Source organism: Antechinus flavipes, chromosome 2 (assembly GCF_016432865.1).
Source record: "Antechinus flavipes isolate AdamAnt ecotype Samford, QLD, Australia chromosome 2, AdamAnt_v2, whole genome shotgun sequence".
NCBI lineage: Eukaryota > Metazoa > Chordata > Mammalia > Dasyuromorphia > Dasyuridae > Antechinus > Antechinus flavipes.
In genome coordinates, this window is record NC_067399.1 from 103,066,341 (window position 1) to 103,089,586 (window position 23,246).

At 33.1% G+C, this 23,246-nt stretch overlaps 1 long non-coding RNA gene across 1 annotated transcript; it reads left to right on the forward strand.

Moving 5' to 3' along the window:
- The first annotated feature begins 1,958 nt into the window (after nt 1–1,958).
- LOC127548088 (uncharacterized) lies at nt 1,959–23,229 on the forward strand. The gene is made up of 4 exons (XR_007950317.1): nt 1,959–2,106; nt 8,293–8,391; nt 15,790–15,858; nt 23,061–23,229. It is a non-coding gene; the product is annotated as an uncharacterized LOC127548088 (long non-coding RNA).
- Nucleotides 23,230–23,246: the final 17 nt, after the last annotated feature.

A 23,246-nucleotide genomic window follows, 5' to 3' on the forward strand; every position in this document is an offset into this window, starting at 1 on the left:
GTTGTTTGGTCATTTTCAGTCATGTCCAGCTCTTGGTGACCCCATTTGGGTTTTTCTTGGCAAAAATACTGAAGTGATTTGCCATTTCCTTCTCCAGCTCATTTTACAGATGAGGAAACTGAGGCAAAGAAAGGTTATGTGGCACATGCAGAGTCACATAACTGGTAAGTGTCTCAGGCCAGTCTTCCTGACTCCAGACCTAATGCTCTATTTTCTGTGCTACCTAACTATTTTACTTCCCACATGAGGCTTTTTCTGGTCTCCCCAGATGCTACTGCCTTCTTTGCAAAATTATGTTGTATTTATCTTTCATATATTTTATATTTACTTCTGTGTAATATAAATAAATATAGTTAGTAATTACATTTGAGATAGATGGGTGGTGCAGTGGATAAAACTCTAGTCTGGAGGCAGGAAGAACTGAGTTTGAATACAATCTCATACTTTTCCTAGCTGTGTAACTTTTAGGCAAGGCACTTAACCTTCGTTTGTCCCAGCTTGTTTAATTATAAAATCTGGATAATAATAGCACCAACCTCCTCCAATTGTTGTGAGAATCAAATGAGAAAATATTTGTGAAATTTGTGAAATTCTTACTACACTTTCTGGTACATAGTAAACATTTAATAGATACTTATTCCCTTCCCTTTCTTTCATTTTCTTCTCTTCTTCCCAATATGTGTACATGTTGCTTTATCAAAGGCAATGTAAGTTCCTTCCTTATGAGCAGAGACTATTTTGTCTATATTCCTAGTAACTAACACAGTGATTATCACATAGTAGGCTCTTGATAATGAGTATCGATTAATTGATTTCCTCCTTCCTTCTATTTCTTCTTCTTCTCCTCCTCCTCCTCCACTTCTCTGTCTTTGTCTCTTTTTCTCTTTCTGTGTGTGTGTATGTGTATTTCTGTCTGTTCTCTGTCTCTATTTTTCTGTCTCTGTCTCTTTCTCTGTCTCTCCTCTTGTATCTTTGTCTGTCTCTGTCAATCTCTCTTTTGCTGTGTATGTGTTTCTGTCTGTGTCTGTGTCTCTGTGTCTCTATCTCTGTTTTCTGGATCTCTCTCCTTCTCTTTCTGTGTGTGTGTGTGTGTGTGTGTGTGTGTGTGTGTGTGTGCATGTATCTCTTTAGAAATGTTTTGGTCTATGATTTATTTGATGAATTTAGAAATTGGGTGATTTTTCTTTAAGGAATTTCAAAACAATTATTTAATTTCTAGTTTCTTCCTAACAAGCAGAGCTTTCTCCAAATACTAGTCTTGAAAAATGATTTATTTTGATAGGAAAATTGTCAACAAACCCTAAGTTTATCTATTTGAAATTCTTCTGGGTGCATAGTGATTTATGTAAAATAGAAATTTTCATTTAAAAAATGCATAATCCTTGGTGACAGACATAGAAACAGAATGTGACTCCGTGACCTCTCAGAGCTTTCCTATCATAAGTCTAACAATTAATAGCATTTTATGGACAGATTTAATTAATTCCAAGTGAGGCACTTTTCTGAATTGTCAGCATTTTTTCAAAAGTACATGAGATGACTTGAAAGATAAATTATTTTCAAAATCAGTATGCAAATATAGTCAACAATAATAATTATAGAACTCACATAGAGGAGTATACAGCATTTCAAACAAACTAAATACAACCAAAATAGTCACATTTGTTTTTTCATGGTAATCTGCCAGTTTGAATTTGATTAAATGTTCCCATTGCTGAATTGTCTGTATTCAGTTAGGTTAAACATTGTTATTTAGATTAACCAAACATTATTTTAGTTATAATTTTAATACCTTTTCTTTTGAAATTATAAGATATAAAAAGCGGCAAATTGTAATAATTTGGAGAATATAAAAATGGTCAATATTTTCTTTTACTTTGAGGAGTTTTTGAACTGATTGGATCAATTATATGTGTGGCCTAGACTTTTTTTCTCCTCTCTTTCAGCCTTGCCTTACACCCGGATAAAACCTTGGTTGCAACTGGACAAGTTGGAAAGGATCCTTATATTTGCATTTGGGATTCTTATAATGTACAGACTGTTTCCATTCTTAAAGATGTACATACACATGGAATTGCTTGTTTGGCTTTTGATTCGGATGGACAGGTATGGATAATTTGTGGTTTCTGGTTTGTTCTTTTTTTTAGTGTCTTCTTTATTATCTCCAAAGTCTTTTAACTCGAAGTAATTTTGAAATCATATCTTAAAGAAAAAAGCTTATATACTTATAGTAATATATGGTTTGGTGAAAGGGTTGTGAATGGAAAAACTTCCATAATGGTAGCCCTTCAGGTAGAGTCTATGATTATACAAAGGAGAGGCAGAAGCCTTGAAGGGTGGCATCTTTTAGTTTGGAGACAAATCTAAACCAGGATGGTAACAAACATATTTCTCTATATTAAAGAGGTATAGGAAATGAATTTCTAGAAGGTCTTGTGAGCACTTAAAAACAGGTTAGATTTTCAGATACAGTGCTGAATTCAGAGTCATGAAAGACCCAAACTCTAGGACTCATAAATTGTGTCTTTATGGGCAAATCATTGAGTCCCATCTTCCTCATTGAAGAAAAAAAAGAATAATACCAATATTAATAATAATTTAAAATTTGTATTATATAAATCACATATATTAATATACTATATTATGGATAATATAAATATCATATATTTATATAATAATTACACTATATGCTATATTATAAATGTAATTTTTATTATAATAACAATAAAGGAATAATATCTCTAGCAGTATCTATGTCACTAAATTGCAGCAAGGATCAAATGAGATAATGCTTGTAAGCCACTTTGGAAACCTCAAAGCAGCATAGATATTATGGAGATTCTATGATTGGTGCTTCCTAGAAAACAGCTACCTTGGAATGAAAACAGGACTGCAGAAAGACAGAGTTCATTATGAGAATGTCTTGATGGTTCTTCCAGCCAACATGTTTTATGATTCCTAACAGGGAGGAATAGAGAACAATAATCTGTAGAAGGGACACTATGGCTGAAAGGAACTGGATTTGAAGGAGATTTGCAAAATCTCTCTCTGAAAGTCGGTACATACAGAAACTTTTTAAAATCCATTTCAGACAGTTGTGATTCTTCTGAAAAGTGGCAAAATAGTCAAAATTATACAAATAATAGATATTGGGATAGAAAAAAACCATAGGCATCCTTTACTGCAAACCTTCTTGTTATAGACGTGAGGAAGCGAAGGTCTCCAGAGATTAAATAATTTGAAGGTCACACAGCCAATTGGTGGAATAATAATGAATGGTTAGGAAAAGAGCCTTCTAGCTTCCTGATAATTCTATAAATGTAATATACGTGTGTGTGTGTGTGTGTGTATACACAAATCTGAATATGTGATTATATGTCCATGCACATATCTCTATGTGCATAAACATGCAGATACACAGTGGTATATGCATATATATATGTGTATATGTGTATATATGTGTGTGCATGTATGTATATAAAACCCAACAATTTGGCCATTACTCTTACTGTGTTCTGGTGAAACTCGTAACTTTTTTTTTTTTTTTAAAGAATTATGGTTATGCTAAATGATAGTATCTTTAATATTTTTAAATTAATTTTTTAGGGGTCCAGATCTGTGATTGGCAAAGAGATTGCTTCTACCAATATGGATCAATGGCTGTTCTGAAACTGATCTTTTTATAAGTTTAAGGCCTAAGAAATTAAGTGATTTGCCCAGGATTAGTCTATTTGTCTGTGTCAGAAACAGTGTGTGAACTCAAGTCTTTATGTCTATGAGACTGACCTTTTTTTGGCCACCACACAAAGTTGCTTCTCAAAGGCAATTCTTTAGAGAGATTATATAAAGTTAAGTATATAAAAGAATGTAAAGAAGATGCTAATAAGCATTTATATAATATTTACTATATTTCCAGATTCTATGCTAAGTGATATAAATATTATCTCATTTGAACTTCACAACAATTCTAAGAGATAGATGCTGAGGTATTATCCTCATTTTACATCTGAGGAAACTGAGGCAAACAGGAGTTAAACTTGCCTAGAGTCATACACATATTTGAATTCAGTTCTTCCTAACTCCTGGCTCAGAGCTCTATTCCCTGTGCCATTGGTTGCTACTATTATCCTCATCTTACAGATAAGGAAACTGAGAAAGAGGTTAAGTGACTTGCCACAAAATTAGGAAATGTCTGAGGCAGGATTTGAGCTCATGTCTTTTAAATTGTAGGCCTATTGTTTTATCCATTGTACCATATGGCTTCCTAAAATTGTTCTACCCAAGTAGGTTGTGGGCTTCTAAAACAATGTAAGGAAAACTATAGTGTCTATGTAGATGGGGACTTTTTGAGGAGAGATAAACATGCATACATACACACCCATATACATATACATAAAATAATGCAAAATAAGGGATGGTAAAGTGTCTAGGAGGTACAATTAAATTTCTTTGAAATTTCAAAAAAGAATGAAGGAAAACTTCCTAGAAATGGCAACATTTAAGTTGGCCCTGAAAAATAGGTAGTATTTCCATAGACAGAAATATATATATGTTTGTGTGTGTATATTCTAAGAATAAGGAATATATGAAAAAAGGCAGAAAAGGAGAAGGTATATTCTGGAAACAATAAAATGGTGAATTTGTCTGGAATGTAGGGGATATAAAAAAGAATAGTGTGAGGTCACTAAGGTTCCAAGAAATTTATTGTATCTCAGGAGTGCTCCTCTTTGGAAAAATTTAAAAAAATTTTCCCAAACAATAATATTATTCTGAATTTTTTATTCCTGTTTTGACATTTATCTTTCAATAGATGAGAAACAGGCAGATACATAGGTGGCACAGTGGAGAGAGTACTGACTTTGGAGTTACTAAGTCTCATCTTTTTGAGTTCAATTCTTAACTCAGATACTTGCTAACTGCGTGACTCTGGTCAAGTCACTTAACCCCGTTTGCCTCAGTTTTCTCATCTATAAAATAGACTGGAAAAGGAAATGGCAAATCACTCCAACATATTTCCAAGAAAATCCCAAATAAGGTCATAAAGTTGAACATTACTGAAAAATGACTAAATACGAAAAATAGTGTAATTATACTGGAAAGATGGATACAGGGCAAACTTGAATTTGAATCCTGCCTCTGATTCAAAATTACAAACAAAATCAAACCAAATCTTTGATTTACTAGTGATGTGACCATGCACAAGCTTCTATGAACTGCAAGTTTCCTCATCTGTAAGATAATAACACTTACTTTTCAGTGTTGTCTTGGCGAACAAATGAAAGAATATTTGTAAAGTTCACTTAAAAAAGCCCTTAAAGCCCGATGTAAATAGAAGCTATTATTACAGAGTATATTTATGTAGCCTTATAAATTGCACTAATGTACTTTTGTATACAATTTATGTGGTATTTACACATAAATGTTTACCTTATTATTTTGATTTTTCACTTTCCTTTACCTACATACACAGAGAAACTTAATAGACAGATTCACTGCTCATATTTACTTTAATGTTGTTGCAAACATGTTTTCCTAAACATTTATCAAGATATATTCTGCAGTACCTAAATAAAAATATTAAATGAGATGAAAAAGAGATTTCCGTTTTCTTACCTTTATTTTATATTAGAATGCCAACTATTTCATTTTTAGATTTTTTTTTTGGGGGGGGGATCAAGCTATCTGAGACACTTTGCAGTTGTTTACCATGATGCATTTCCTAGCTCATTGTTGCCTATTGCTTCAGGCCAAGCATTTATTCATTGGTCAGGGTCCAATGGGATCTAGTGATATTTAGCAATAGACAAATGATGTGTCACTTCACAACCAATGAAAGGTCATAGAAAATGCCTTTAAAGTAGTTAAAGGAATGTTAAATGAAATTTGAATTAAATTGATTTCCTTTTGTTTTTCTAATTCAGATAATGGAATAAGCTGATTCTTAGGTACTCTAGCTAGCACTGACTGAACACTTCTTCATAGACTGAATTTATACAATGACTTGGGCTTTTCTGTCTGACTTCTGATGTTCTTTACAACTCAAAAGTTCTCTGGCTCTATGAAAACTGGTTTCACTTATTTATAATGCTTTTGTGACTTTTCTTTTTAAAGAATAATACCTGAAATGCCCTCTCACCTGTGGATAGCTAGAAAAGCTCCCAGAGATTTGAGTCACTCAAAACCATGAGTATTTTTATTTTTACCAGTCAGACTGAGAATCTGTGAGTTCAAAACAAAAGACTTTAATGAAACAACATAACAAATAAAGTAATAGAAGAGTCCCTTCTATGGCATACAAGATAGGCTCTTCCACAGGTAACCATACTATCCATCAGAAAGAGGGCATGAGAATAGAACCTGTGTCTCCCAAACATTTTGAGGACTTGGCTAAAAAACACCAAAAATCTCATAGTTTTGTGGAATCTGGGCACTAAGGTGAGCATTGTTTCTGAGCAGGAAGTGATGCTGCTCTGGGTGAAGTAAGCAGATCTACATTCTCCTTAGTATGCATATGGCATGGAAAAGCATATATAAAGCATATATTACATGCAAGCATATAGTAAGCCCATTAGTATGAATACAAATAGAAAAGTTAAGATGATTCCCTCTGCTTAGCTTTGGAGAGAGAGTTTCTAGAAGAGTTCAATTGCTAGGCGGCTAAAAAGGGTCAGTGATCCTTAGGTTTGATGGAAGAGCAGAGAGCAAGACTCAAGAGTCCTGAGGAGCAACTATTGGGCAGAAAGATGTTGATGGGATTTTAGTGGGTAAAATTGGGACACAAGGTCATCCCATATTGACAAAAACAATGCTTTGATTCTTTCATAATCTATCATTTTGTTGGTATAGGCATTCCCTTCAACAATGGAAAAGGAAGTAAATGAAAGACACTGTCCACTTCATACTTAATTAAAAAGAAATATTTAATTTTTTTTTAACTAAATTTGTGCTTTTATCAGTATAGCAAGTCTCCACAGTGAGGAACTTGCTCTATCATTATACATTCATGCACTGAGGAACTAAGTGACTTGTTAAGGGTCAGTTAGGTCTCTTCCTAATTCTAAGACCAGCTCTCTATCTACTTTGCCTAAAGTAGTGAGATAGGTTTGGAATAAAATAACTATCCCACTTTCATATGCATCACATGTGAGAAAACAGTATCATTGAGTCATTCCCTCAGGTGGCAGAAATGGAAATTTGGAGACCTTAAGAAAAAATTTCTGAATGAACCCTGAATAAGTGTTTAATACCCTACCTAAACACATATAATACTGTATATGATTTAAGTGTTAAATATCCCCAGTGGAAACCAATTTTATTGACAAGACCTAAACAATAACAATAATAGCTTATATTTGGATCATACTTTCTCTTTCACGGTGTGATTTTACATATATTACTTCAATCATTCCTCAGAACAATTCTAAGAAGACTGAGAGGGAAGCAATGATCATCTACATTTTATAGCTATGAACATTGAGACTAAGGGACATGTGATTTGTCCAAAATCAAATACTTACCTAGTTAATAGTGACAGATGCTAAATTACACCCCCATTACTTTCCTAACTCAACCCTTTACCCATGCTATCACATTGCCTCACTATGTATTTGCTCTTTTCCATCATTTAATTTAGAAAGGTTTGTATTATATATTTTATGTGTATTGATTTTATGCATAATTAGATGTGCTATTTTTTGAATTGATGATTTTCATTGGAAGAAAAATTCTGGCCTTAACTAAATATTTCAAACCAGAAGCTAGAAAACTTGATGATCTTTATTAAGTATATTTTTTCTTTGTTTCTTAAATATATATGAATCTAACAATTTTAAAACAATGCATGTAACCATATATATATATTTTTTTTCCCCTTTCTCTTGTTCTTTTAAAAAAAAGTCTTTGTTTTGCTTCTTTAATTTCAACAATTTTAGTAGATTTCTTGACTTCAGAAACCTGGATTCTAATCTAATATTGAATTAAAAGCATAAGATAAACCCTATCCTCAGTTTGCCTTCCTTTATGACTTCTACTGATTTCAGTTGAAACTTTTGGGAAAAATCTGTAACCAAGATTGGCAACAATATGTGATAACTTTAATACATGTGATCAATTTACAGCTTTTGCCAATTGTTATTGAATTTTCAACATAGATTAATACATGCAATGTATTATCTTTAGTTTTTGTCTCAACTTGACATAAATTTGGAAAAAAGTGCCTTGCACACGATTTCTGAGCAGAAAAAAAAAAATCTTTGTCATAATCTCCAATTGACAATATTGTTCTTTTCTTAGCGTTTGGCCTCTGTGGGATTGGATGCCAAAAACACAGTCTGCATTTGGGACTGGAAGAAGGGAAAACTACTGGCAACAGCAACTGGCCATTCAGATAGGGTAATTATGCTGCACTGAATCATTCATAATGAAAAGATATAAAATCTCTTCCTGTGTACATGTATATGTAAGATGTCTTTAGAATTTTTGGAAATTTTTTTGTTCTTACTAGTTTAAATTCTTTTGAAGTTATTGCCTCAATTTATATTTTAATAAAAGTGTACTAAATGTTTCCTCCATCGGTCAATGAAACAACAAATATTGTTTATGCACCTCCCTACTTGCTATGTACTGGTGCTGAGGACAGAAATAGAAATATGTTCTTAAGGGGCTTACATTTAGCAGAAAACAACGTATTCACAAATAGCTAAATATGTGAGACATAAACACCTAAATATATGCACTGTGTTCATATATTTGTAAATTATACATTTACAAATTGTGTATAGAATTGTGTATAGAAAAGGGTGGAGAGGGAATAAACATTTATATAATGCTTACTATGTACCAGATATTGTGCTAAGTGCTTTACGAATGTCTTATTTGATTCTCACAAAAACCCTGCAAGGTAGGTGTGATTATTATCCCCATTTTACAAATGAGGAAACTGAGGCAAACAGAAATTAAACAATTTGCTCATGTTCACACAACTAGCAAGAATCTGAGGCTGGATTTGAATTTGTATCTTCTGGAAAAAGTATGATAGAAACAGATTTCAAAGGGCTTTCAATGCCAAAGAGAGTAGTTTTTATTTTAACTTAAAGGGAATAAAGAATCCTTTTAAAATTGATGTACGACATGGTGAGATCTGGCCTTTAAGACTGTCAATTTGACAGCTGTGTGGAGGATGTATTGGAGAGAGGAAAACCTGGATTCAGGGAGACAAAATTGAGGTGGTTGCCATAGTCTAGTCAAGAGATGATGAGGTTACATATTTGTAATTTGATACTAGTGGAGGATGACAAAGGAAGGCAGGAAGAAAAAAGGAGGAAAAAGAAAGAAAGTTACACAGTAGTTTTTATTATATACTTAAAAGGAATAGCAAGTTGTATATAATAGATTTGCAGTTTGATGTGCAATTATCTTTTTTCTGTTCTACAATGTTATGGAAATGTTTGTTTATTAAGTTCAGAATAAAATAAATAAAATTAAAAAGTGATAAGGGCTTAGATGAGGGTGCTCACTGTATAACTGAGAGGACAGATGATTGGGGACATGAAATTGACAAGATTCAGCAATTAATTGAATATGAGCATTGAGAAAGAGTGAAGAGTTGAGGTTGATTTTTATGTTGCAAGTCTAAGTGATTAAGGATGGTAGAACCTTTGACAGAAATATAGAAGGAAGAGGGAAGCATGGATTTAGAAAAAAAATAAATTCTGTGGTGAGTACACTGAGTTTGAAGTGCTGTGGAACATCCAAATAGAGCTATCAAACAAGCCATTGGAGATTCAGGCCTGGAACTCAGGAGAGAGATGTAGTCTGCTTATATGGAATGGGATATCATCTGCATAGAGATGAGAATTGAATCCTTTAGAGCTAATTAAATCACGGAAAGTGTAGAAAGAGAAGAAGAGATGGTCTAGGACAGAGCTCTGGAATATATCTTTGCACAAGGCAAAATACAGATAATGAACATGAAATAGACAGAAATTTTTGTTTCATGGATTATAAGAGAACTTGAAGACAGTAATATCTAAAAACCAAGAGAGGAAAGAGTTTACATGATGTGCTTTGTATCAAACAATGAAGGTATATCAGAAAAAGTTGAAGAATGAGAAAAAGTTATTGAATTTAACCACAAAGAGATGATTGACAACTTTATAGAGAACAGTTTCCATAGAATAGTAGGGACTGCAAGGAACTGAGCAGTGGGTTTGAGAAATGACAATGGAAATAGTTACTCTCACCCTCATCCAAGAGTTTGTCTGTGAAAGGAAAAAAAAAAGAAATAATATAACTTGAAGGGGTAATAAATTAGGCAAAGTTTTTTAAAGGGTGGAGATCTGAGCAAGTTTGTAGTAGCAAGGAAAGGGCAAGTGGATAAGGATAATTAAGACCAAAAAAATTTTTATGATCAAATGGACAAGCTCCTGGATGAGACAGGACAATGGGATCAAGAGCATGGGAAGATGGGTTAGAACTGGCAAGAACCAGCTCCATATAAGGTTAATTTAGTATGACCTGTTCTTGATGAATCACACTCTTTGTAATCAATACTCCTAGGACTTCCTTTTATAGGTCTAGCTTTCTCTCCACTATGCCTCTCAGGCACATATACATGACATAAAATTATGTTATATTTAATGCTTTCAAGTGTCTTTTTTTGTCTGTACAGTTCCTAGTAAAACTAGTAAGAGATAATTTAATAATAATTGCATATATTCAACCAAGAGAGAATAGAATAACTACGTATTGTCTGTAAGAATATTTGTCCAAAATGTTTTGAATAATTCCCTTTTTTGCTTCACTGTTTTGAATTTTTAACAATGGTTTATTTTTAAAATATATCTTATTAATGCTTTGAGTTATTATATAGCATATAGTTTGTTGAAAAGAATTGAATTTAGTGTGTTCCCCAAAGTGAGATGGTTCTACAATTGAATATAAATAGGAAATTGGCCTGGTCATAATTAGGAAATTGAGCCATGCTTTTAATGACTCCATGCTACACACTACTGTAAAGCATGTGTGTATGCATATATTACACATAATATTTTTCAAAAACATAAGTTTCTTCCTAGTTAATAGTAAATGACTGCAAATGATAGGAAAACCCAATCTCAGAAGAGTCAGAATTGCAGGATCTTGGTGGGCACAGCATAATACTTACAATGAGTCAACCTGAAAAGGTATTTTAAAATATACATACCAGTGCATGCATAATAAATAAGGTATTAAGCCAATTATGATATGAAAATGAATGATGACAATGTTAGTATTAAAAAAAGAATAAGAAAGACCTTCTAGAGTCTCAAGTACAACCTCCATGGAAGACTGAGGAAGAATCACAGAAAATAGGAAGAGAGAATGGATAGATTACTTCCATCTGCTTTGGAGAAGAAATGCAGATCACAGAACCACTGAAGTGCTATCATTTAAATAGGTATCCCTATCGAAAGACTAATTAAATATTGAATATACTGTCATTTTTAGAGTGAATATTTTTATACAGAGTGAACTACTATAAGGAGAATTGTGGATCTTAGAGTCCCTTTGGGTTAATAATGTACCTTGATTCAAGGATCTGATCTTCTGATTCATAGGTCTAGGGGGAAAAGTTCTCAGTAAATTGTGTCACATCAACTAAAGTAACAAAGTAACAAAACCACCAACAACAAAAACAAAGTAACAAATATGTATATATATATATATATATGTATATATATATATACATATGTATATATATATAAAAGACCTGCTTCTCTGTGTGAAAATACCTAAGATGCTAAATGAATTAAAATACTCTGAAGCCTCATAAAAAAGCTAAAGGTGATGATCTGAAGGATGCTGGCCACAAAATCTTACAAACTAAGTACTCTCAAGAAAATTTATAGATAAAACTGGAAGGAAGTAAACATACCACTTGGAATGAATCGACTCGCAATTAAATAGTTATTTATTTTAATCAATAATAAGAACTTTATCAGTGACTTTATCTTTGGAGTCTTCCTGCCCAGTATTATTATTATACTATACCCAATATGAGAGTAGAAATGGGTATCATGATAAATTAAGAAGCTCAAGGCAAGAAATCTTATTTTATTGGCCCAGCAAACTTCTGGTGAGAAAATCACCAAATTACCAAAACAAATTACCAAATAAAGGAGTACTGGAAATTTAAGTGACTTACCTAGCATCATATATCTAGTGAGCATCAGAGGCAAGACTTAGAGCCAGGACAATCTGACTCCTAGCTTCTATATACTACACCATTCTTATTGTTGTTCAGTTGTTCAGTCATTTGACTCTTCATCACCTCCTTCTGTCCTCCACTATTTCTCAGAATCTGTGCAAGTTCATGTTTGTTGTTTCCATAACACTATATCATCCTCTGCTATCCCCTTTTCTTTTTGCCTTCAATCTTTCCCAACATCAAAGTCTTTTCCCATGAATCTCATCTTCTCATTATCTGGCCAAAGTATTTAAGTTTTACTTTTAGTGTTTGTCTTTTTCCAGCAAATAATCTGAATTAATTTCTTTAAGTATTAACTAATTTGATCTCTTTGTTATCCAAGGGACTCTCAAAAGTCTTCTCCAGCACCACAATTTGAAAGTATCAATTCTGTGGCACTCAGTTTTTCTTATAATTCACTTCTTACAGCTAAACAATACTATAGTTTTAACTACATGGACCTTTGTAAGCAAGGTGATGTCTCTGCTTTTTAGTATTGTGTCCAGATTTGTCATAGCTTTCCTTCCAAGAAAGAAGTATCTTTTAATTTCATGGCTGTAGTTACCATCTGTCTGACATTGCTTCCATTTTTTCTCCTTCTATTTGCCAGGAAATAGTGGGACCAGTTGGAAAATCTTAGGTTTATTTTTTGAAATTAAGCTTCAAACCAGTTTTTCTACTGTCCTCTTTCACCCTCGTCTTAATCTCTTTTCACTTTCTGCCATCAAAGTGGTATCATCTACATAGCTGAGATTGTTGATATTTCTCCCAGAAACCTTAATTATGGCCTTTGAATCATCCAGTCTGGCATTTCACATAATGTACCCTGGATACAAGTTAAATAAATAAGGTGACCATAATACAGCTTTGCCATACTCCTTTCCCCATTTTAAACCAAACAAGCATCCCACATTTGGTTTCTTGACTTGCATACAGGTTCCTCAGGAAACAAGTAAGATAAGGTAGTGCTCCTATTTTTTTTAAGGACTTGATACATTTTGTTGTGATCCACACAAAGGCTTCAGTCAATAAAGTAGAAGTAGATGTTTTTATGGGTCTCCTTTGCTTTCTCCATAATCCAGTAAATGTTAGCAATTTGGTCTCTGTTTTTTTGCTCTTGAAAGACAAGGCTGCTCTTCTGGTAATTCTCTGTTCACATATTGTTAAAATCTAGCTTACACAATATTAAGCATAACTTTGATTGCATATGAAATGAACACAATTGTTAGGTCATTTGAGCATTCCTTAGCAGTGCCATTCTTTAGTATTGGGACATAATCTGAACTTTTCCAGTGGCCCCTCTTGAGTTTTCTAAATTTGCTGGTACCACCCTACTTTCCACATATACCTATATAGAACTTATATACATTCACAAGCTACATGTCAATGACCAATTATATTGTTACACTACAATTTCTTATTTATGCCCAGTACTCCACTCTATAGTTTAAAATGAATCAATGTATAATGTCAATATTGGGCATATTCTCTTTGCATGGATATGGAAAAGTGAGAAAAAACACTTTAAACTAGGAAAATGTTGCCAAATGAAAGAATTTAATGCTTCATTGAAACTGTTCTCAAATTATTCTAAATTCCTCTGAAAATTTCTTCTGAATTTTCTTCTTTATTCATTTTTCTTCTTTTCTTTTTTCTTAGTGTCTTTTCCTCTCCTGCTTAAACATATAGTATTATCTACTTTGTGTTTTTTATAAGTAGAAAGAGAAGTATAAATAGTTTCCAGCTAATAAAGTTGATTTTTCAGCATATCTTTCCTACAAACCACATAGTCTATACTCATTTATTAATTCAGCAAGCAGTTATTAAGCATCTGTTGTGTGTTAGGCACTGTGTGAAATATCAGGTTTACAAAGGCAATAATAAAACAATCTCTATTCTCACAAAACTTACATAGAATAAAATTCACCAATAAGTAAACATTATATATGCACACACACAAAATTAATACAACAAAAATGGGAGGATAGTAACAATGAGGTGGGGATTGGGATGGGCCTCATGTCGGAAATTATATTTCCAATCTGATCCAATCTAATAAAGTCTATTATATGCCAGGCGCTATGTTAAGCACTGATGATACAATCAATAAAAAGGCAGTCTCTGTCCTTAAGAAGTTTACAGTCTAAAGGGTGAAACAACATACAAAAGGAAGCAGGAAAGCAGAGAGGGAGGGGGACAAATAAACACCAAGGCATATCTTGTTCTGTAGAGCTGAAACCAGGCAGGACAGCAAAAGCAAAGTAGAATGAGCTTGAACTTATTCACCTTGAGGGATCTATATCTGTGACCTTATTACTCTAGGTAAATCCTAGTGAAACACATTGCCATCCATCTATGGATCCAAGAATACATGTATTCTCGTAAATCTCCCAGAAGAGAGCCACTCAATATATGGAGGGATTTCTATATCTTTTGATATTGCCTGGGTACCAATTGAACAAATAGGTTATCCTTATGCTTACTATAAGACAAACTCTCCTCTTTTTCAATTCCTCATATTTCTTTGAGAATGGCAATATCTTTTTGATTTTTTTCTATTCAGTTCTTTCTAGAGGGCAGTTATAGATTAAAATAGATTTTTGTAATTGGTTCGAGACTACATGTAATAAATATATATATATATATATATATCCATCCACCATAATTGCCTATAACTAACCTAACTATTGCTTAAATGGATAGATCACTTAGCTTAAATGGATATATCACAAGTTAGAAAACCTGGGTTTTGTTGCTATATCTGATGATCAATTTACTTCTTTCTGTCTTGCTTTTCCTATCTCCAAAAGAAAACGAATCCTATCTGCTACTATTTGCCAAATGGGTTAAAAATAAATTCTGCAAGAGCATTTTAAGATTTTTGGAAAAATATAAAGTCAACTCACATTGTTTTATAAATAGGACCTCAAACAAACCATTGGCGAATTGCCATGGTACTTTAATAGTTAAACACATTTCCTTGTAGATATATTTGAAGGTTCTTAGTCACATTTTCCCAGAAAATACCATCAGCTGGTTTTAAACAATTGTTGTTGTTTATGTCTCCATTCAGGAGACTTTCAAGCTTTCAATATGTAGGGGCAAGAAAAATTTTTTTTAAATGTGATATAACCACTGGATTTTTCCTTCATCTAAATGACTAGTTCTTAACTTTTTTTATGTCATAGACCCCTTTGGCAGTTTGGTGAAGCTCATGGATCTCTTCCCAAAACAATTGTTTTTAGACTAATAAAATACATAGGAAAACAAAGGAAATCAAAGGTTATTGAAAATAAAGATTAATTTTCCCTATCCAAATGCTTGTGTGTACTGAGATTTATTCATTAGGTCTGTGGACCACAGGTTAAGAATTCCTGATCTAACCCATATTTTTTATCTAAGCTCTAAAGCACTGAATTAATCTAACAACGTGTCCTATTTAATTAAGCTTAACAACTGGAAACATGAAAAGCTAATTAAATTTTAGTATGTATCCAGAATTATCAAAATAGCAATTTTAAATGTTTTAGTATAATGTTTTATGCTTTCTGCCCCCCAAACAGATTTTTGATATTTCCTGGGATCCATATCAGCCGAACAGAGTGGTTAGTTGCGGAGTAAAACATATTAAGGTAAAATTAATTTTATTGCTTTGATATTTCTTTATTATTTTAAACAGATTTCAGGTAAAGTTATTTTATACAAATACTTGAAAATTTGAAGAAACTGCTGAGTATTCACCTTAGGGGAAACCTCTTCTTAATTCTATGATGTTTTTATCTTTTATCCATCCAAATCTAATTCTAGCTGATAAGGCAGACTTTCAGAAATGCAAAATAACAGCAAGAAAATAAAGTCCCTAGCAGGCACTGTAAAGGGCACTCTATGTAATTAAATATTAAACAGAAGCACAGAATATTTTCAGCATTACACCTTTTAGAGGAGTTGTATTTTAAATTCTGTGAAACAATAATTTTTTTTTAAAAGGTTGAGGAATACATTTAATGTATTTCAAGTCAGTGGAATTTTTCATCTTTTGAAATGTTTTCTTAGTAGACAGGAACCATATTGCAGTCAGCATAGAAATATACAAAGACATCTTTTCTTCTTCTTCTTTTTGAATCTGTCTGTACCAAGAAAGCATGACAACAGGAAGGCAGACTGAAAAGAAAAAAAAAAGTGCCATTTTGTTCTCTATTACCCAGCCTGGGCTACACAGAAAATAAAATTAACTCAAGCAACATTCCTTACTTCTGACTTTACACTGATTACCCTAGAAACATGAGTATATGCCTTCTGTTTGTAAGGTTGGTAGATAACTATGCAAAAAAAAAATGAGAGGAATGGACTAATTTATTTTATAATCTTAAATACATTACTTCTTTGAAAATCATCTTCCTTGTCCACTTAATAAAAAGGATGAGGGAAATTTACAGATTCTCTGAGTTGTAAAGTATATATGATACCTCAGATGCAATCTTGTACAATCCAGACTTAGAAAAAATCCCCTCTACAAGAAGTTCAACAACTGGTTAGCTAGCTAGCTACCTAGATAGACAGATAGACAGAGCATCTGTTAAGTGTTGACTTTGACTATAGAGAGATAGTTAGATTAAAAGACTGATAGATAGCAGCCAGATAGATGGATAGATGAATAAATAGACTGATAGACAGACTGATAGGTAGATAGATAGACAGATAGACAGACAGATAGAGCATCTGTTAAGAATTGATTTTGATCTATAGAGAGACAGATTAATAGATAGACTGATAGGATGATAGATAAATAGAGCATCTGTTAAGTGTTGACTTTGATCTATAGAGAGATAGTTAGATTAATAGATATCTGATAGTCAACCAGATAGATGGATAGATGAATAGATAGACTGATAGATAGACAGTATCTGTTTAATGTTGACTTTGACTCTATAGAGAGATATAAAGACAGTTAGACAGATGAATAGATAGATTCATAGACCGATAGATGGATAGATGAATAGACCAATAGTTAAGTGGATAGACAGATAGATATAAAAAAACAGAGAAATAGATAGATAAATAGGTGAATAGATAGATATTTTATCTATCTATCTAGAGAGCATCTGCTAAGTGTCTACTATGTATCAGACCCTATGCTAGGCACTAGGAACACAAATATAAGTTATACGCAGACACACAACACACACACACACACACACACACACACACAAGCACACACTCCTTTAGTGCAAGAGTCTTACATAGTAATGGGGAAGACAACCTATAAAAGGGACAGCTATGAAGTATGGTGCTAGGGGAGGGATCTTCAGGGTGAGCAGGTTGCTGAAGTAGAAATGGAAGTCTGGACAATCAGAAACTGGACCAAAAATGAACATGACTGACCTGAGTACTTCCTAAAATGGAGGCTCTGGGCAGTAATTAATTAATTAGAGGAAAGGGCTTCAGGAATGAAGGAATCTCTAGGTAAGAAGACTGCTGAAGAAAACATGGGGAAAATTCTAGATTTTACCTGAAGATTTCTAGTGAGAAGAAACCCTCTACTTCCTGAAGTAGTTCACTTTTGGCTAATTTTAATTGTTAGGAAATTTTTTTCTTACATCAAACCCAAGCTTGCATACTTACAACTTCTAGTTGTTGCTAGATTCTGACCTTCTAGGACTAAAGAGAACAAATATGATCTCTCTTCAACATGACAGCCCTTCAAATATGGAACAATGGTTATGGTGCTCCCTCCGTCTGCTTTTCTCCAGACTAAACTTTCCCAATTGTTGTTGTTATTTTCCTAGCAGATTCTCACATTTATTTATTTATTTTTATTATAGCTTTTTATTTACAAGTTATATGCATGGGTAATTTTATAGCATTGACAATTGCCAAACCTTTTGTTCCAATTTTTCCCCTCCTTCCCCCCATCCTCTCCCTCCAATGGCAAGTTGACCAATACATGTTAAGTATGTTAAAGCATATATGTCCTAACAGTTATTTAGCTGTACAAAAAGAATCGGAGTTTGAAATAGTGTACTGTTAGCTGTGAAGGAAATCAAAAATGCAAAAATAAAGGAATTGGGAATTCTATGTAGGGGTTTATAGTCATCTCCCAGAGTTCTTTTGCTGGATGTAGCTGGTTCAGTTCATTACTGCTCTATTGGAATTGATTTGGTTTATCTCATTTCTGAAGATGGCCATGTCCATCAGAATTGATCATCATATAGTATTGTTGTTGAAGTATATAATGATCTTCTGGTCCTGCTCATTTCACTCAGCAGCAATTCATGTAAGTCTCTCCAGGTCTTTCTGAAATCATTCTGTTGATCATTTCTTACAGAACAATAATATTCCATAATATTCATATGCCACAATTTATTCATCCATTCTCCAATTGATGGGCATCCACTCAGTTTCCAGTTTCTGGCCGCTACAAAGAGACCTTACACAAACATTTGTGCACATACCGGTCCCTTTCCCTTCTTTAAGATCTCTTTGGGATATAAGCCCAGTAGAAACACTGCTGGATCAAAGGGTATGCACAGTTTGATAACTTTTTGAGCATAGTTCCAAATTGCTCTCCAGAATGGCTGGATGTATTCACAATTCCACCAACAATGTATTAGTGTCCCTGGTTTCCCACATCCCCTCCAACATTCCGCATTATTGTTCCCTGTCATTCTAGCCACAGATTTTCTTTCCATCAAATTTTATGAACGAATGTAAAAAAGATGCTATACTGTTTGACTGCTTCAGAAATATCCTCTCCTTCATTATGATTGAAAAACTTCCTTTCTGACTTCTGTGTAAAATTGTGTTTGAAGAACTCTTTCATCAAATTCCTTGTTTCCAGAATGAAATTGTATATTTTTTTGTTGTTGTTGTTTTGTTTTTGAGGAAGAGGAAGTAGTGAGGCAATAGGGGTTAAGTGACTTGCCCAGTTATAAATGTTAACTGTCTGGATTATGAGGCTGGATATGAAATCAAATTCTCCAGGATTGGTGCTCTATCCACTGTGTCACTTAACTGCCCCCAGATTGGAATCATTTTTGACAATTCTCTGCAGGGAAAGCATTCCCTAGTCAGCCTTTTTCTAAAACAATCCCTATGCTTATCCTTCAGTGTGTTTTATTGTTCCATCTTATTCTTCCTGCTTTGATTACAAGAGAATGAGGGACTGAATAGGAATTCCTAAGTACTATGAATGATAAGAAGATTCAAGATAGCTTTGAACACATTTTGTAATCTTTAACCAAAGGCTTTAATTTAACCTGAGAAAATAATTCTCAAGTCATATTTGGTCTTGCATAAGCAACAAATAAAAGTTACCTATTTCATACTTTTCTAATAAGCCTGGAAGAATAAAAACTACACAAATGTTTCTATAGAGCCACTATTTAGCTACACTCTATTAAACTATAAGCTTTATGAAGTTAAGGACTTATCTGAACAATATTTTCCCATCTTTAGCCTCTGTACATCATCATAGTTTAATAGATGTTTTCTGAGTTGTTGAACTGAAATGCTATCCCTCATCTCAAAGAATACCAGAAACTAAATCATTTAGAAACTAACCCTTTGATAATTTAATTTTTCTTAGTTTTATGCAGAACAAAACACCCTCAAACCATATTTATTGATTACCAACTAGGTTTGTTTGGGAATGATTCCTTTTTTTTTCCCTCCACTTATTTCTTTCCTTAGCTAACTCAGATTTTTAATCTACTTTATCTAAAAGCAGAAATGCCTCATGTTCTTGAAATCTCCTTTATAAAATCTCAGGGACCTCTTTTTGTCAGCTTCATTAATTACACTTTAGCAGACATCCATTAGTGAGAGTAAAAACAAGTACTCATTTGTAAGACAAATTGAGAGTATCTGCCAGCGAACTAGGGCCAGTTAAGCCCCTGATGGCTAGGCTCTTGTGTTGCTATCTGTCTACAACTTAAAGATTTTGTTCTAAGGAAGAAATTAACCAAAAAAATTTCTGCAGATTCTACCGAAACCTATGATCACAGTTCATATTTTATTGTATCAAATTATCAGATGTACAATTTACCTACTTTATCAAATCATTTCAGCTAGTCCCAAAATGGGTACCATAGTTGGTACCAAAAGAATATATATCCAGATTACCTTGGGTGAAAGACTTGAGTGAAATTCCTATACATATTTTGTTTAATTACCAGCATTTTGAGGCAGACAGCCAAACTATAATTATCTGAAATTAGCACTTGAAAAACAATAACAACTTGGGGTGCTATGCTTCATTGAATCTGAAGCAAACAAACCTAATAGGTTTGTGGATTGCTGAATTTTAATGTAGGAGGGGACCTTTAGTAGCCAGACTCAATGATCTGTGTTTACAGGCTGAAGACATCTGTACAGTGGCAATAAAACCATTCACTTCACTTCTTCAGAGCAAATGAATATCACCTAGACTGACACCCATACTTAAGGATGTCATAAGTATGCATACTTATCCACATACTTAGGTGGATACTTATATATTTATCCATACTTATCCAATGTTTGGATAAATAATTAATATTTTCAGTTCTCATCAATTCTTATAAATTAGCTTGTATTCTAAAACAATATTGTTCTTTATTACTCTGCCTTAGCAAAGAGATCAAGGCAAAGAGATTCCAACATGAGATGATTACAACAGAGAAGATGTCACTTGACTATTCTCCATTTTTTCAAATGAGTCTGTAAACCATCTTAACCAATATGTTAAGTGTATCACTGAATCTTCATATTTATGTATTCTGATATGACAATCCTCCAATACTTGAAGATAATTGTCGTGTCCCTTCTAAGTCTTTTCTTCTATAGACTAAAGCCCCGCAATTCCTAAAGTGATACTAGTTATAGCGATCATATGACATCATATTTTCTTGGTTAATTTCCATTGCCATATCAGTGCTTTTCCTAAAATTAAGTTGCTCAGAACTAAAAATAATTTTCTCTATTTTATATGGGCAGATTATATGGAATTTTGTTTTAAAGACTTAAGACTTATAGTGTCATAGTTATAAGAATTACCAGTGTGGAAAATTAAAGTAACTTGCCTAGAATCATATACTTATCCAATATGTGAGTAAGTAATTAATATTCAGTTCTTATAAACTAGCTTGTACTCTACACCAATATTGTTTCTTTACTACTCTGTCTTGGCAAAGAGATCAAGTGTCACAGGTTGCTTGTTTGTGCTTTATATCCAAGATGAGTAAAGTAACGGGAAGTGACTAAATGCTCTATGAAGAACAAGTAATTTCAGGGACATGATGAAAGCAAATCCTCCATTGCATTTATTTGTCTTATAGAGGAGGTGATCATCATCAGTATAAGCCATGGAAATATCTGACAGAGTCCATGTGCTAGGATCTGTGGCAGGGATGAATAAGGTAGAAGTAAAGAGGTAGAGAAATTCTACAACCTAAATTGATAAAATAATAATGATTATTCATCACTTGGTGTCCACCCTGCTTCCTTGGACAGTAAATACATTTTGTTGCTAGAATTATACTTAAAATTGTTCCATTTTGCTATGGAACATGCCAAAAAGAGGTTGCAGTCTCATGTTCTTGCCTCCGTAATGATGAAACTTAGGAGTCCATTTTGAAGAAGATCTATGATATAAACCTCCATCTATGCAGATCAATAATGGATAATTTATAGTTTTTGTAAGCAGTCTAGATCACTGAGAGATTAAATGACTTTCCTAGGGTCACATAACATCTCTATGTCAAAGGTGACATTTGAACCCTGGAATTTAGGGGTGGGGTCTCTATCTATTAAGACACACAGCTTCTTAAAATAAAATTATGCCATTTATACCATTTAAGAGTAAAAGGAAAATAATAATGAATGAGTAGCTTTTCAGTACATTGAAGTATTTTACTTATAATTAATTAATTAACAAAAGAGAAATTGGAACACTAAAACATAGATATTTGCTTAAAAGAAAGCTTCAGAACTCATAGAGTTGGAAGGGATCCCAAAATCCATCATCAAAAGCCAAATAGAGTCTTAACAGATGAAGAAACCTTAATGAGGTTTAGTGAATTGCCCGAATATACACAGGTAGTCAATAATGGAATTGGTATTCAGAATCTAAATCCAGTGTTCTTTCCAACATATCTCATGATATTTTCTAGTTCTCAATCTACTTCTAATTAATCAGTAAATCTTTCATCTGAAAATATGGACATATTTTAAATGTTATGAGTTTCTTTTTAAAACTCTTGTGATTGATGGATCAAAGTGAATGATGATTCACTTTGAATGGACTCAAAATGACTTATGAATTACTCTAATTCCCTGAAGTTATTGACTTTCTTGGTACTAAAAATGAAATAATTTGACAAGCATTAGTAACATTGCTAAAATGCAAACAGAGCTAGTTCCTTAATTACTAAATCATTGAAAATACATATTTTTTTTACACAAGGCTATATAAGGAATAATATAAGGAAACCTTAGTTACTAAACTATTGGAAAGATATAATTTTTTTTACACAGGGCTGTAAGGAATAAATGAAATGATGTGTGAAATATACTTTGTGGAATTTAAATCAATTTATAAAATTCAATTGTTATTATAATTCTTTGCCACAGAAGCTTTTTAAATGATAAATTTTGGGCACAATGATGGTAATAGTATCTGATTAAAAGATTGCAAGGTATTTTGACTTTTTTCCTCATTGAGCACAATAGCTCAGATACAATGTTCCCTATAACTTCTTTAAGCCATGCAATCCTAGCAAATAGGAATCAGTGATGAGAAACTTTGGAATAATCTGTTTTTGAAGGTGGTTTTTAATCTATTGTTTTTGTTCTTTAGTTTTGGACACTATGTGGAAATGCATTGACTGCTAAAAGAGGAATATTTGGCAAAACAGGAGATCTACAGACAATCCTTTGCCTTGCGTGTGCCAAAGAAGACGTTACCTACTCTGGTGCTTTAAATGGAGATATCTATGTCTGGAAAGGGCTAAATTTAGTACGCACGATTCAAGGAGCTCATAGT